The 13766-nt window shown below is 41.9% G+C and overlaps 1 non-coding gene across 1 annotated transcript; it reads right to left on the bottom strand.

Moving 5' to 3' along the window:
• Window positions 1-525: 525 nt before the first annotated feature.
• LOC112767739 (small nucleolar RNA R71) lies at window positions 526-633 on the bottom strand. The gene has a single exon (XR_003185180.1). It is a non-coding gene; the product is annotated as a small nucleolar RNA R71 (small nucleolar RNA).
• Between the last annotated feature and the right edge of the window lie 13133 nt (window positions 634-13766).

The raw sequence follows: 13766 nt of genomic DNA, 5'->3' as shown, positions 1-13766 counted from the left end.
TCTTTGTCATATGAGCAGGAGCAAGGACAAGAATATTCTTGTTGAAGCAGATCCAGAACCTGAAAGGACTCTGAATTACAACTAACCAGTAAGCACCTGTTAGGAATTTTCAAACAAGAAGAGGAGATGGCAGCCGAAAATAATAATAATAATGCAAGGAGGATGCTTGGTGACTTTACTGCACCTAATTCCAATTTACATGGAAGAAGCATCTCCATTCCTGCCATTGGAGCAAACAACTTTGAGCTGAAACCTCAATTAGTTTCTCTGATGCAGCAGAACTGCAAGTTTCATGGACTTCCATCTGAAGATCCTTTTCAGTTCTTAACTGAATTCTTGCAGATATGTGATACTGTTAAGACTAATGGAGTAGATCCTAAAGTCTACAGGCTCATGCTTTTCCCTTTTGCTGTAAGAGACAGAGCTAGATTATGGTTGGATTCTCAACCTAAAGACAGCCTGAAATCTTGCGATAAGCTGGTCACGGCTTTCTTAGCCAAGTACTTTCCTCCTCAAAAGCTGAGCAAGCTTAGAGCTGATGTTCAAACCTTCAGACAAAAAGAAGGTGAATCCCTCTATGAAGCTTGGGAAAGATACAAACAGTTGACCAAAAAGTGTCCTTCTAACATGCTTTCAGAATGGACCATCCTGGATATATTCTATGATGGTTTATCTGAGCTATCAAAGATGTCACTGGACACCTCTGCAGGTGGATCCATTCACCTAAAGAAAACGCCTGCAGAAGCTCAAGAACTCATTGACATGGTTGCTAATAACCAGTTCATGTACACTTCTGAAAGGAATCCTGTGAGTAATGGGACACCTATGAAGAAGAGAGTTCTTGAAGTTGATACTCTGAATGCCATATTGGCTCAGAATAAAATATTGACTCAGCAAGTCAATATGATTTCTCAGAGTCTGCATGGAATGCAAGCTGCATCCAACAGTACTCAAGAGGCATCTTCTGAAGAAGAAGCCTATGATCCTGAGAACCCTGCAATAGCAGAGGTAAATTACTTAGGTGAACCTTATGGAAACACCTATAACTCAACATGGAGAAATCATCCAAATTTCTCATGGAAGGATCAGAAGCCTCAACAAGGCTTTAACAATGGTGGAAGAAACAGGTTTAGCAATAGCAAACCTTTTCCATCATCAACTCAGCAACAGACAGAAAACTCTGGACAAAACGCTTCTAATTTAGCAAATCTAGTCTCTGATCTATCTAAGGCCACTGTAAGTTTCATGAATGAAACAAGGTCTTCCATTAGAAATTTGGAAGCACAAGTGGGCCAGCTGAGTAAAAGGATCACTGAAATCCCTCCTAGTACTCTCCCAAGCAATACAGAAGAGAACCCAAAAGGAGAGTGCAAGGCCATTGACAAGTGCCATGGCCGAACCTGTGAGGAAAGGAGAGGACGTGAATCCCAAGGAGGAAGACCTCCTGGGACGTCCAGTGGTCAATAAGGAGCTTCCCTCTGGGGAATCAAAGGACTCTGAGGCTCATCTAGAGACTATAGAGATCCCATTGAACCTCCTTATGCCCTTCATGAGCTCTGATAAGTATTCCTCTTCTGAAGAGAATGAGGATGTCACTGAAGAGCAAACTGCCAAGTTTCTTGGTGCAATCATGAAGCTGAATGCCAAATTATTTGGCATTGATGCTTGGGAAGTTGAACCTCCCTTGTTCATCAATGAACTAAGTGATCTGGATCAACTGACATTGCCTCAGAAGAGACAGGATCCTGGAAAGTTCATAATACCCTGTACCATAGGCACCATGATCCTTAAGGCTCTGTGTGACCTTGGTTCAGGAATAAACCTCATGCCCCTCTCTGTAATAGAGAAACTGGGAATCTATGGGGTGCAAGCTGCTAAAATCTCATTAGAGATGGCAGACAGCTCTAGAAAACAGGCATATGGACAAGTAGAGGACGTGTTAGTAAATGTTGAAGGCCTTTACATCCCTGCTGATTTCATAGTCCTGGATACTGGAAAGGAAGAGGATGAATCCATCATCCTAGGAAGACCTTTCCTGGCCACAGCAAGAGCTGTGATTGATGTTGACAGAGGTGAAATATTCCTTCAATGGAATGAGAACTCCCTTGTATTCAAAACTCAAGGATCTCCCTCTGCAACCATGGAGAGGAAGCTTGAAAAGCTTCTCTCAAAGCAGAGTCAACCAGAGCCCCCACAGTCAAACTCTAAGTTTGGTGTTGGGAGGCCACAACCAAACTCTAAGTTTGGTGTTGAACTCCCATATCCAAACTCTAAGTTTGGTGTTGGAGAGTCTCAACAAAGCTCTGCACATCTGTGAGGCTCCATGAGAGCCCACTGTCAAGCTATTGACATTAAAGAAGCGCTTGTTGGGAGGCAACCCAATGTTTATCTAATTCTTATTTTTATTGTTTTTCATGTTTTCTTAGGTTCATGATCATGTAGAGTCACAAAATAAACAAAAAATTCAAAAACGGAATCAAAAACAGCAGAAGAAAAATCACACCCTGGAGGAGCATCTGTCTGGCGTTCAAACGCCAGAACAGAGCATAGTTCTGGCGCTGAACACCCAGAATGGGAGCATCCTGGCGCTGCACGCCCAGAACAAGCATGGTTCTGGCGTTCAACGCCAAAAATGGCAGCAAATGGGCGTTGAACGCCCAAAATGGGCACCAACCTGGCGCTGAACGCCCAGAGTTGTGTGCAAGGGCATTTTACATGCCTAAATTGGTGCAGGGATGTAAATGCCTTGACACCTCAAGATCTGTGGACCTCACAGGATCACCTCAGGATCTGTGGACCCCACAGGATCCCCACCCACCTCCACTCACTCTCTTCTCTCTTCTCAATCATCCTCTATTCCCAATAAACACTCTTCCCTAATTAACCCTTTACCACTCACATCCAAACACCCACTTTCCTTCAAAATCCAACATCTCTTTCCCACCCAATCCCACCCATATGGCCAAATACACATCTCCCTCCATCTCCTCCATATCTTCTTCTTATTCTTCTATTCTTTCTTCTTTTGCTCGAGGGCGAGCAACATTCTAAGTTTGGTGTGGTAAAAGCATACCTTTTTTGTTTTTTCCATAACCATTGATGGCACCTAAGGCCAGAGAAACCTCTAGAAAGAGGAAAGGGAAGACAAAAGCTTCCATCAAGGGTCTATAGCTCAGTGGTAGAACATTTGACTGCAAATCAAGAGATCCCTGAGATACCTCAGGGGATACATTTTCTTCCACACAATTATTGGAAGCAACTAAGGGTGGAACATCAAGAGCACTCCATCATCCTTCATGAAATCAGAGAAGATCTAAAAGCAATGAAGGAGGAGCAGCAAAGACAAGGAAGAGACATAGAAGAGCTCAAGGACATCACTAAGGTGGATTTATTCCTTGTTCTTATTTCTTCTGTTTTTCGTTTTCTATGTTATGTGCTTATCTATGTTTGTGTCTTCATTACATGATCATTAGTAGTTAGTGACATTGTCTTAAAGTTATAAATGTCCTATGAATCCATCACCTCTCTTAAATGAAAAATGTTTTAATTCAAAAGAACAAGAAGTACATGAGTTTCGAATTTATCCTTGAACTTAGCTTAATTATATTGATGTGGTGACAATGCTTCTTGTTTTCCTGAATGAATGCTTGAACAGTGCATATGTCTTTTGAAGTTGTTGTTTAAGAATGTTAAATATGTTGGCTCTTGAAAGAATGATGACTAGGAGACATGTTATTTGATAATCTGAAAAATCATAAAAATGATTCTTGAAGCAAGAAAAAGCAGCAAAGAACAAAGCTTGCAGAAAAAAAAAAAAAAGGGGGGGGGGAAAAAAATAGAAAAAAAATATATATAGAAAGAAAAAGAAAAAGCAAGCAGAAAAAGCCAATAACCCTTAAAACCAAAAGGCAAGGGCAAATAAAAAGGATCCCAAGGCTTTGAGCATCAGTGGATAGGAGGGCCTAAAGGAATAAAATCCTGGTCTAAGCGGCTAAACCAAGCTGTCCCTAACCATGTGCTTGTGGCGTGAAGGTGTCAAGTGAAAACTTGAGACTGAGCGGTTAAAGTCAAGGTCCAAAGCAAAAGAAGAGTGTGCTTAAGAACCCTGGGCACCTCTAATTGGGGACTTTAGCAAAGCTGAGTCACAATCTGAAAAGGTTCACCCAATTATGTGTCTGTGGCATTTATGTATCCGGTAGTAATACTGGAAAACAAAGTGCTTAGGGCCACGGCCAAGACTCATAAAGAAGCTGTGTTCAAGAATCATCATACTGAACTAGGAAAGTCAATAACACTATTCGAAATCTGAAGTTCCTATAGATGCCAATCATTCTGAACCTCAATAGATAAAGTGAGATGCCAAAACTATTCAAGAGGCAAAAAGCTATAAGTCCCGCTCATATGATTGAAGCTCTGCTTCATTGATAGTTTGGAATTTATAGTATATTCTCTTCTTTTTATCCTATTTGATTTTCAGTTGCTTGGGGACAAGCAACAATTTAAGTTTGGTGTTGTGATGAGCGGATAATTTATACGCTTTTTGGCATTGTTTTTAGTATGTTTTTAGTAGAATCTAGTTACTTTTAGGGATGTTTTCATTAGTTTTTATGTTAAATTCACATTTCTGGACTTTACTATGAGTTTGTGTGTTTTTCTGTGATTTCAGGTATTTTCTGGCTGAAATTGAGGGACTTGAGCAAAAATCAGATTCAGAGGTTGAAAAAGGACTGCTGATGCTGTTGGATTCTGACCTCCCTGCACTCAAAGTGAATTTTCTGGAGCTACAGAACTCGAAATGGCGCGCTTCAAATTGCGTTGGAAAGTAGACATCCAGGGCTTTCCAGCAATATATAAGAGTCTATACTTTGGCCAAGAATTGACGACGTAAACTGGCGTTCAACGCCAGCCTTCTGCCCAAATCTGGCGTCCAGCGCCAGAAAAGGATCCAAAACCAGAGTTGAACGCCCAAACTGGCACAGAAACTGGCGTTCAACTCCACAAATGGCCTCTGAACGTGCAACACTCAGGCTCAGCCCAAACACACACCAAGTGGGCCCAGGAAGTGGATTTATGCATCAATTACTTACTCATGAAAACGGAATCAAAAACAGCAGAAGAAAAATCACACCCTGGAGGAGCATCTGTCTGGCGTTCAAACGCCAGAACAGAGCATAGTTCTGGCGCTGAACGCCCAGAATGGGAGCATCCTGGCGCTGAACGCCCAGAACAAGCATGGTTCTGGCGTTCAACGCCAGAAATGGCAGCAAATGGGCGTTGAACGCCCAAAATGGGCACCAACCTGGCGCTGAACGCCCAGAGTTGTGTGCAAGGGCATTTTGCATGCCTAAATTGGTGCAGGGATGTAAATGCCTTGACACCTCAAGATCTATGGACCTCACAGGATCACCTCAGGATCTGTGGACCCCACAGGATCCCCACCTACCTCCACTCACTCTCTTCTCTCTTCTCAATCATCCTCTATTCCCAATAAACACTCTTCCCTATTAACTCTTTACCACTCACATCCAAACACCCACTTTCCTTCAAAATTCAACATCTCTTTCCCACCCAATCCCACCCATATGGCCGAATACACATCTCCCTCCATCTCCTCCATATCTTCTTCTTATTCTTCTATTCTTTCTTCTTTTGCTCGAGGGCGAGCAACATTCTAAGTTTGGTGTGGTAAAAAGCATAGCTTTTTTGTTTTTTCCATAACCATTGATGGCACCTAAGGCCAGAGAAGCCTCTAGAAAGAGGAAAGGGAAGACAAAAGCTTCCATCAAGGGTCTAAAGCTCAGTGGTAGAACATTTGACTGCAAATCAAGAGATCCCTGAGATACCTCAGGGGATACATTTTCTTCCACACAATTATTGGAAGCAACTAAGGGTGGAACATCAAGAGCACTCCATCATCCTTCATGAAATCAGAGAAGATCTAAAAGCAATGAAGGAGGAGCAGCCAAGGCAAGGAAGAGACATAGAAGAGCTCAAGGACATCACTAAGGTGGACTCATTCCTTGTTCTTACTTTCTCTGTTTTTCGTTTTCTATGTTATGTGCTTATCTATGTTTGTGTCTTCATTACATGATCATTAGTAGTTAGTAACTCTGTCTTAAAGTTATAAATATCCTATGAATCCATCACCTCTCTTAAATGAAAAATGTTTTAATCCAAAAGAACAAGAAGTACATGAGTTTCGAATTTATCCTTGAACTTAGTTTAATTATATTGATGTGGTGACAATGCTTCTTGAATGTATGCTTGAACAGTGCATATGTCTTTTGAAGTTGTTGTTTAAGAATGTTAAATATATTGGCTCTTGAAAGAATAATGACTAGGAGACATGTTATTTGATAATCTGAAAAATCATAAAAATGATTCTTGAAGCAAGAAAAAGCAGCAAAGAACAAAGCTTGCAGAAAAAAAAAAATAGGCAAAAAAAAAATAGAAAGAAAAAGAAAAAGCAAGCAGAAAAAGCCAAAGCTCTTAAAACCAAGAGGCAAGAGCAAAAAAGCCAATAACCCTTAAAACCAAAAGGCAAGGGCAATTAAAAAGGACCCCAAGGCTTTGAGCATCAGTGGATAGGAGAGCCTAAAGGAATAAAATCCTGGTCTAAGCGGCTAAACCAAGCTGTCCCTAACCATGTGCTTGTGGCGTGTAGGTGTCAAGTGAAAACTTGAGACTGAGCGGTTAAAGTCAAGGTCCAAAGCAAAAAAAGAGTGTGCTTAAGAACCCTGGACACCTCTAATTGGGGACTTTAGCAAAGCTGAGTCACAATCTGAAAAGGTTCACCCAATTATGTGTCTGTGGCATTTATGTATCCGGTGGTAATACTGGAAAACAAAATGCTTAGGGCCACGGCCAAGACTCATAAAGAAGCTGTGTTCAAGAATCATCATACTGAACTAAGAGAGTCAATAACACTATTCGAAATCTGAAGTTCCTATAGATGCCAATCATTCTGAACCTCAATGGATAAAGTGAGATGCCAAAACTATTCAAGAGGCAAAAAGCTATAAGTCCCGCTCATATAATTGAAGCTCTGTTTCATTGATAGTTTGGAATTTATAGTATATTCTATTCTTTTTATCCTATTTTGATTTTCAGTTGTTTGGGGACAAGCAACAATTTAAGTTTGGTGTTGTGATGAGCGGATAATTTATACGCTTTTTGACATTGTTTTTAGTATGTTTTTAGTAGGATCTAGTTACTTTTAGGGATGTTTTTAATAGATTTTGTGTTAAATTCACATTTCTGGACTTTACTATGAGTTTGTGTGTTTTTCTGTGATTTCAGGTATTTTCTGGCTGAAATTGAGGGACTTGAGCAGAAATCAGATTCAGAGGTTGAAAAAGGACTGCTGATGCTGTTGGATTCTGACCTCCCTGCACTCAAAGTGGATTTTCTGGAGCTACAGAACTCGAAATGGCGCGCTTCCAATTGCGTTGGAAAGTAGACATCCAGAGGTTTCCAGCAATATATAATAGTCCATACTTTGGCCAAGAATTGACGACGTAAACTGGCGTTCAACGCCAGCCTTCTGCCCAAATCTGGCGTCCAGCGCCAGAAAAGGATCCAAAACCAGAGTTGAACGCCCAAACTGGCACAGAACTTGGCGTTCAACTCCACAAATGGCCTCTGCACGTGCTACACTCAGGCTCAGCCCAAACACACACCAAGTGGGCCCCGGAAGTGGATTTATACATCAAATACTTACTCATGTAAACCCTAGTAGCTAGTTTATTATAAATAGGACCTCTTACTATTATATTAGGCATCTTTGGATTACCTTATGATCCTTTGATCACGTTTTAGGGGCTGGCCATCTCGGCCATGCCTGGACCTTCACTTATGTATTTTCATACGGTAGAGTTTCTACACTCCATAGATTAAGGTGTGGAGCTCTGCTGTTCCTCAAAGATTAATGCAAAGTACTACTGTTTTCTATTCAATTCTTCTTATTTCGCTTCTAAGATATCCATTCGCACCCAAGAACGTGATGAAGGTGATGATTATGTGTGACGCTCATCATCCTTCTCCCTTATGAACGCGTGCCTGACAAACACTTCTGTTCTACATGAATTAAGCTAGAATGAGTATCTTTTAGATCTCCTAACCAGAATCTTCGTGGCGTAAGCTAGAATGATGGCGGCATTCAAGAGAATCCGAAAGGTCTAAACCTTGTCTGTGGTATTCTGAGTAGGATTCAATGATTGAATGACTGTGACGAGCTTCAAACTCGCGAGTGCTGGGCGTTAGTGACAGACGCAAAAGGAGGGTGAATCCTATTCCAGCATGATCGGGAACCGACAGATGAATAGCCGTGCCGTGACAGGGTGCGTGAGCATATTATTCACTGAGAGGAGGAGATGTAGCCACTGACAACGGTGATGCCCTTGCATAAAGCCAGCCATGGAAAGGAGTAAGACTGATTGGATGAAGATAGCAGGAAAGCAGAGGTTCAGAGGAACGAAAAGCATCTCCATTCGCTTATCTGAAATTCCTACCAATGATTTACATAAGTATCTCTATCCCTTTTTTATTATATAATATTCGAAAACACCATTATCACTTTATATCTGCCTGACTGAGATTTACAAGGTGACCATAGCTTGCTTCATACCAACAATCTCCGTGGGATTCGACCCTTACTCACGTAAGGTATTACTTGGACGACCTAGTGCACTTGCTGGTTAGTTGTATCGAAGTTGTGACAATTATGAATTAAGATCAAAGCACCAAGCTTTGGAGCCATTACCAGGATTTGTTCGAGCCTGGAGATCACAATTTTGTGCACCAGCCCTCCTGCATAGAGTATGGAAGAGATGTTAAAGAGGAGAGTAAAGTTGCGAAAGTAAACGGAGAGTTAAAGGAAATTGATCAGGAAGTGGATTCCATCACTAGTGATTTTTTGCCCACATTGACCAATTACCATGACGATCTTGTTGAGCCTTCTCCCAGTGGACTAGAAAGCAAGGATGAGGAAGATGTGCAACCTCCAAGACCTATTGTAAGTGAAGGACCGGAAGAAGTGCTCCAAGCAACAAGCCCTCCTATCTATGATAATCCCGCACCAACATATGATCCTTTCGAGTTTGAAGAATCCTTTCCCATAATGCTTAAACTTGATGATGAGGTAGAATTCACTAGACCTCCTATCTATGATGAGAGTGATGGGGAAGAGATAGAAGAAATTGGTGAAGAAGAATGTGAACTTAAGGAAGCTTAGCAGGAGGAGAAACTTGAAAAACCTTGCCCAGTGGTGGAAATCTCTAGAAGAGGATGGACGGGAGTAGAGCATGCTTTATCAAGATCTTTGGGAACTCCTTCACCTAGTTCACCATCCAATCCTTCGCTTGAGTGGGTAAAACTTCTAACTCTCAGCTTTATTGTCCCACTTGAGTATGGTTTGCTTGAAACAGATGGCCAACTTAGGGCGCTTTGTGGAATTAACCAAAAGTGGAGGATGTTTAGTGGTTGGCGTTCTAAATCTAGACTCATTATGGTTGGAAGCTCAAAATTGAAGAGCATGGATTGGTGTAATGCTCAATTAAATGGGTCTAGGAGGATAGTTTGGTGCTTTCATGAGAATTCTGCTTTCTCCTCACCCAGACGGAATCAAGTCGATCAACTAGAAGATGGGTGTGAATACGAAGTATGGGATCCTGGATCACATCATAGCAACCAATTTTGAGAGCTCATATTTTGGAGAGAACCTCACTAAAGCTTGGTGAAGAAGGTTGGAACATCTGACAACTGATTGAAGGACAAGCACTCTTGGAGGTTCAAGGATGGATACAAGCACAAGCCACCTTGACAAGAAACCTCCCAATTGTCCAACTTAAGGACTTAAACTAAAAGTGCTTGGTGGGAGACACCCCACCATGGTAAACTCTTTCCATTCTCTTGTAGATATAATGAATGAATGAATTGGGTTCCATTGCACATAAATTCTTTACTTCTTAGTACATTTTGCTTTGTTTGCTAAGATGTTTATACAATCTATGCTTTAATTAGAGATGTTTCTTTGAATTTGAATTTTTACTTGGATTGCAAGTTTCCTCAATTTGTTTGAAAAATCTCCAATATTTCAAAATGTGCTTAATTTTGCATCTTAGCTGGTTTTAGAGTCTTAGAGGAGATTAGGAGGATATTGATTTCTTTTTGATGCTCATAAAAAAAATTTTTTTGAACAAGCACGTGCAAGCGCATAGTGCGCGCGCAGGTCGGCTGCGCATTTTAGCTTTCTGGGCCAAGGACCAGAGAGTTGTACCACTTTTGGGCTAACTCTGTGCCTCGACCCATGTGGACGCACGCTATACGCGTCCGCACCCCTTCGTGCTTCTTCACCCACACGTTGGCGCACGTGGCTTCTCCGCGCCCATTTTATAAGCTCAAGCCATCCACGCGAATGCGTACAGCATGCGCGCGCGTCGATGCCTTTTAGCATCACCCTGGCCAAAGGACCCGAGAGTTGTGCCAACTCTGGGCCCCTATTGTGCCTCTAGCCTAGCTTACCTGTGCGGACGCACACTGTACGCATCCGCGCCCATCACCAATTTTTCCATCTACGCGCAAGTGCATTTGGCACTTCTGCGCCAATCCTTAATTGCCTCCACCCACGCGGACGCACACGGTGCGCACATGCGTGGATTTAAAAATCCCATTTAACCAGGGACGCGAAACCCCAGCACATTCGTGCATCAACCCTCACCTCCAACGTTCTATTTCTCCCTCTCCCTCCATTGCCAACCACCACCCTTGCAACCACCAGCCATCCTCTGGCGAGCATCCCAGCACACATCACCGCCGCCATCGCCGCACGCCCCCCTTCTTCCTGGATCTCTCTCTCTTTCACTCAACCCTCTCTTCTCTGTTCTCTCTCACAGCGTCTCCGCAGCCAGCCACTGCCCACTACTGCGAGCTTTGCTGCGCCGCCACCACTCCTGGGAAGTATCTCCACCTCGCTGCTTCGCGCCTTTCCTTTCCCAATTTCTCTCACTTCCTACTTCTGCATTCCAGGTCCACACCCTTCTCCCCTGTTTTATTCCATTTCTTTACTTCTGTTTGTTAGTAAATTTTTGTCAATTTAGTTTAGTTAGATTAGTTTAGTTAGTTTAGTGTAATTAGGTGGTTAGCGAATCTGGGCTGGGTTGTGGATTTAGGTTTGTTTGAATTTTTGATGCTGTGTGCAATTGCTCTGTTTCATTGCTTTGCTTGTGCTGTATGTTTGGCTTGCCTAATGCTGCTGCATACTATTTTAATGCTGCTTTGTGCTTGAAGTGTTGGAATTCAGATTACTTGCTTATTGAATGATTCATTGTTGCTGGGGTGATTCTGTTTTTCTCGATTTCAAATTGAATTGTCGACTGCTCCACTTCAATTTTCCATTTTATTCTTGTTTCAAGACCCTTGTTATTACTGAATTCCTATTTTACTTTGTTCTTGATGCTGTTCTGGTACTGTGCTGAAGACAATTTCTCTGTGCATTGTGTAAGGAAATAAGGCTTTTGTAACATGCTGGTCTAGTTTAAATTATTTTTTGATGAGCTGCTGCTGAAATATTGGCTCATTTGTTCAATTCATATGAACTCATACATAATCTTTGTGTCTTTAATATTCAATGAATTCATATGGATTAGACTTGCTTGTTTGAATTTGGGAAATAGCCAATTCGCTGCTAAAATGCTGCCGGATTTTTCCTAACCATGTTCCGTGAAATAACAATGTTTTGATTGATGCAACAAACTTCTATTTGACGATTTCTGTGTTAATAGAACCTTGTTAGCTAAATGGTTTGGAAAATCCTCAAGAACAAGTTTTGGTCATACTTATCATATTCTTTGCTTGTTATTTATGGTGATTTGCTTATAGGCATTGAATTGTTTGAATGAATTTTCAGACTGGCCATCACTTGTAACTCTTTTAAGATTTCATGCCTCTTTTGCATAAACACACAAGTTTGAAAATTTTTAATCTATGTGGTTGAATTGCTTCACTTTATTCATGCATAACTTGTATTAAGCCACATAGACCATAAGGTTTTCCACTCTTTTCTCAACTTGTAACTTTTATGCATCATTGAATTTGGTGTTGAATGCTTCTTGATTGATTCATTATTTAATGATTTGACTTCACTAACACAAATTCATTTAACTCTAGTGATCTTTACATTGACTGATGACTTGTTTTCTCGTTAGTTATTTTCTGGCTTTATCATATTTCATCATCAATGACTTGATGCATTTCATGATTGTGAATGTGCCTACATTCCTACTTTGTACATTCCCCTTTTGAATTGAGCTGGTAACCACCATATCACTAATTTCCAAACTAATTCTTAACTCTAACTTGTTTAACCAACTAACTTCTTTTGGTTTTCAACTTAACTCTTCTAGTCATTCTTTTGAATATGGTGTTTCCTAGGCTTAGTAAATAAGTAATGTGCAAAGGTGGCTTGAATTCTTGGTTTGAAGTCAGATTTGAATTCCGAATTCTATTACTTGCATTCCAAGAAATCTCTTTTCTTTCTTCACTTCATGAATATGCTTTACTTTGAGTGCTTCATATCTGTTTGGCTATCTGCTTAAATTGTATCATCTCTATTTTTTAGGATGTCAGACAAAGGAAAGGCTATAGCCACTACTTCCAAAAAGAGAAAGCGCTCTAAGACCTCTACCCTTCACCTTATGCAAACTATGCTAAGAATCCACTTAATGAAGAGGATAAGGAAAATCAGCTGCTGCAACCCATTGACCCAATCAAATTCCCAAACCTCTACTATGAGCTCCATTTCTCTGACTTCCGAAAGAAGAATATAAACATTGAGAAGAAACTGCTCCTTCCCAATGATGTGAGGCGTGCCATTAACACCCGCATTCTAGAATTAGAATTGGACTTTGTTGACAGAGATTTGGGGAGGGTGAACACTTCATGGGTGAGAGAATTTTATTGCAACTTCTTCTGAGCCACTCTTGATTCAGTTCAGCTGCGGGGTAAAAAGATTATGATCACTGAGGCTGCTATTGGGGATGTACTTCTTTGCCACCATTGTCCTGACGACACCTGTGCTTATAAGTAGGCAGAGATAGCCATCCACTGCATGACATTTGATTATGAGGCACTTAAGCGCGTGATTGCTACACCTGATGCCCCCTGGGTGATGGATTCTGGGAACAAGAAACCCAAGGGGATGCGTTTCATATATCTGTCGAGGGAGGCTAGGACCTGGCAGCATATCTTCGCTCACTATGTCTTCTCCACCACTCACTTCTCAGAGATTCCGATTGATATGCTAGTTCTGATTCGGTGTGTGATGGAGGGGAAGGAGGTGAACTTCCCCTGGCTGATCAGGCAGAGTATGTGGCGCGCATATCCGTGGCCTCTTGCCATTCCATACTCTGGTCACTAGCATGATCGAGATGGCGGATGTTCCGTGGGAGGATGATGACGTGACACCACCACCCCCAGATGACGACGACAAGGAGGTTACCATTCCATGGGGGTGGGTGGGTGCACGAGAATCCCCCACCCAAACGCGGTTCCCAAGCCAGAGCAGTGGAGGAGGCAGCTCAGCTCTCGTCATTAGCAGTAGCTGCAGGACCCCCCTCTACTTCAGCAGCCGCACCATCCTTACCACCACTACCAGCACCTGAGCCTACTTACCTGTTGGTGCAGCACCTGCTTCGCTTCATGGAACGCCTCGAGTGTCGTGTCATGTGACGTCTCGACCGCATCGACCAGGTGTTTGTATCACAGGGTAT

The sequence above is a fragment of the Arachis hypogaea genome, chromosome 17, assembly GCF_003086295.3.
Source record: "Arachis hypogaea cultivar Tifrunner chromosome 17, arahy.Tifrunner.gnm2.J5K5, whole genome shotgun sequence".
Classification (NCBI taxonomy): domain Eukaryota; kingdom Viridiplantae; phylum Streptophyta; class Magnoliopsida; order Fabales; family Fabaceae; genus Arachis; species Arachis hypogaea.
Note: the sequence above shows the minus strand (reverse complement) of the source record. Positions and strands in the feature narration are given on the sequence as shown.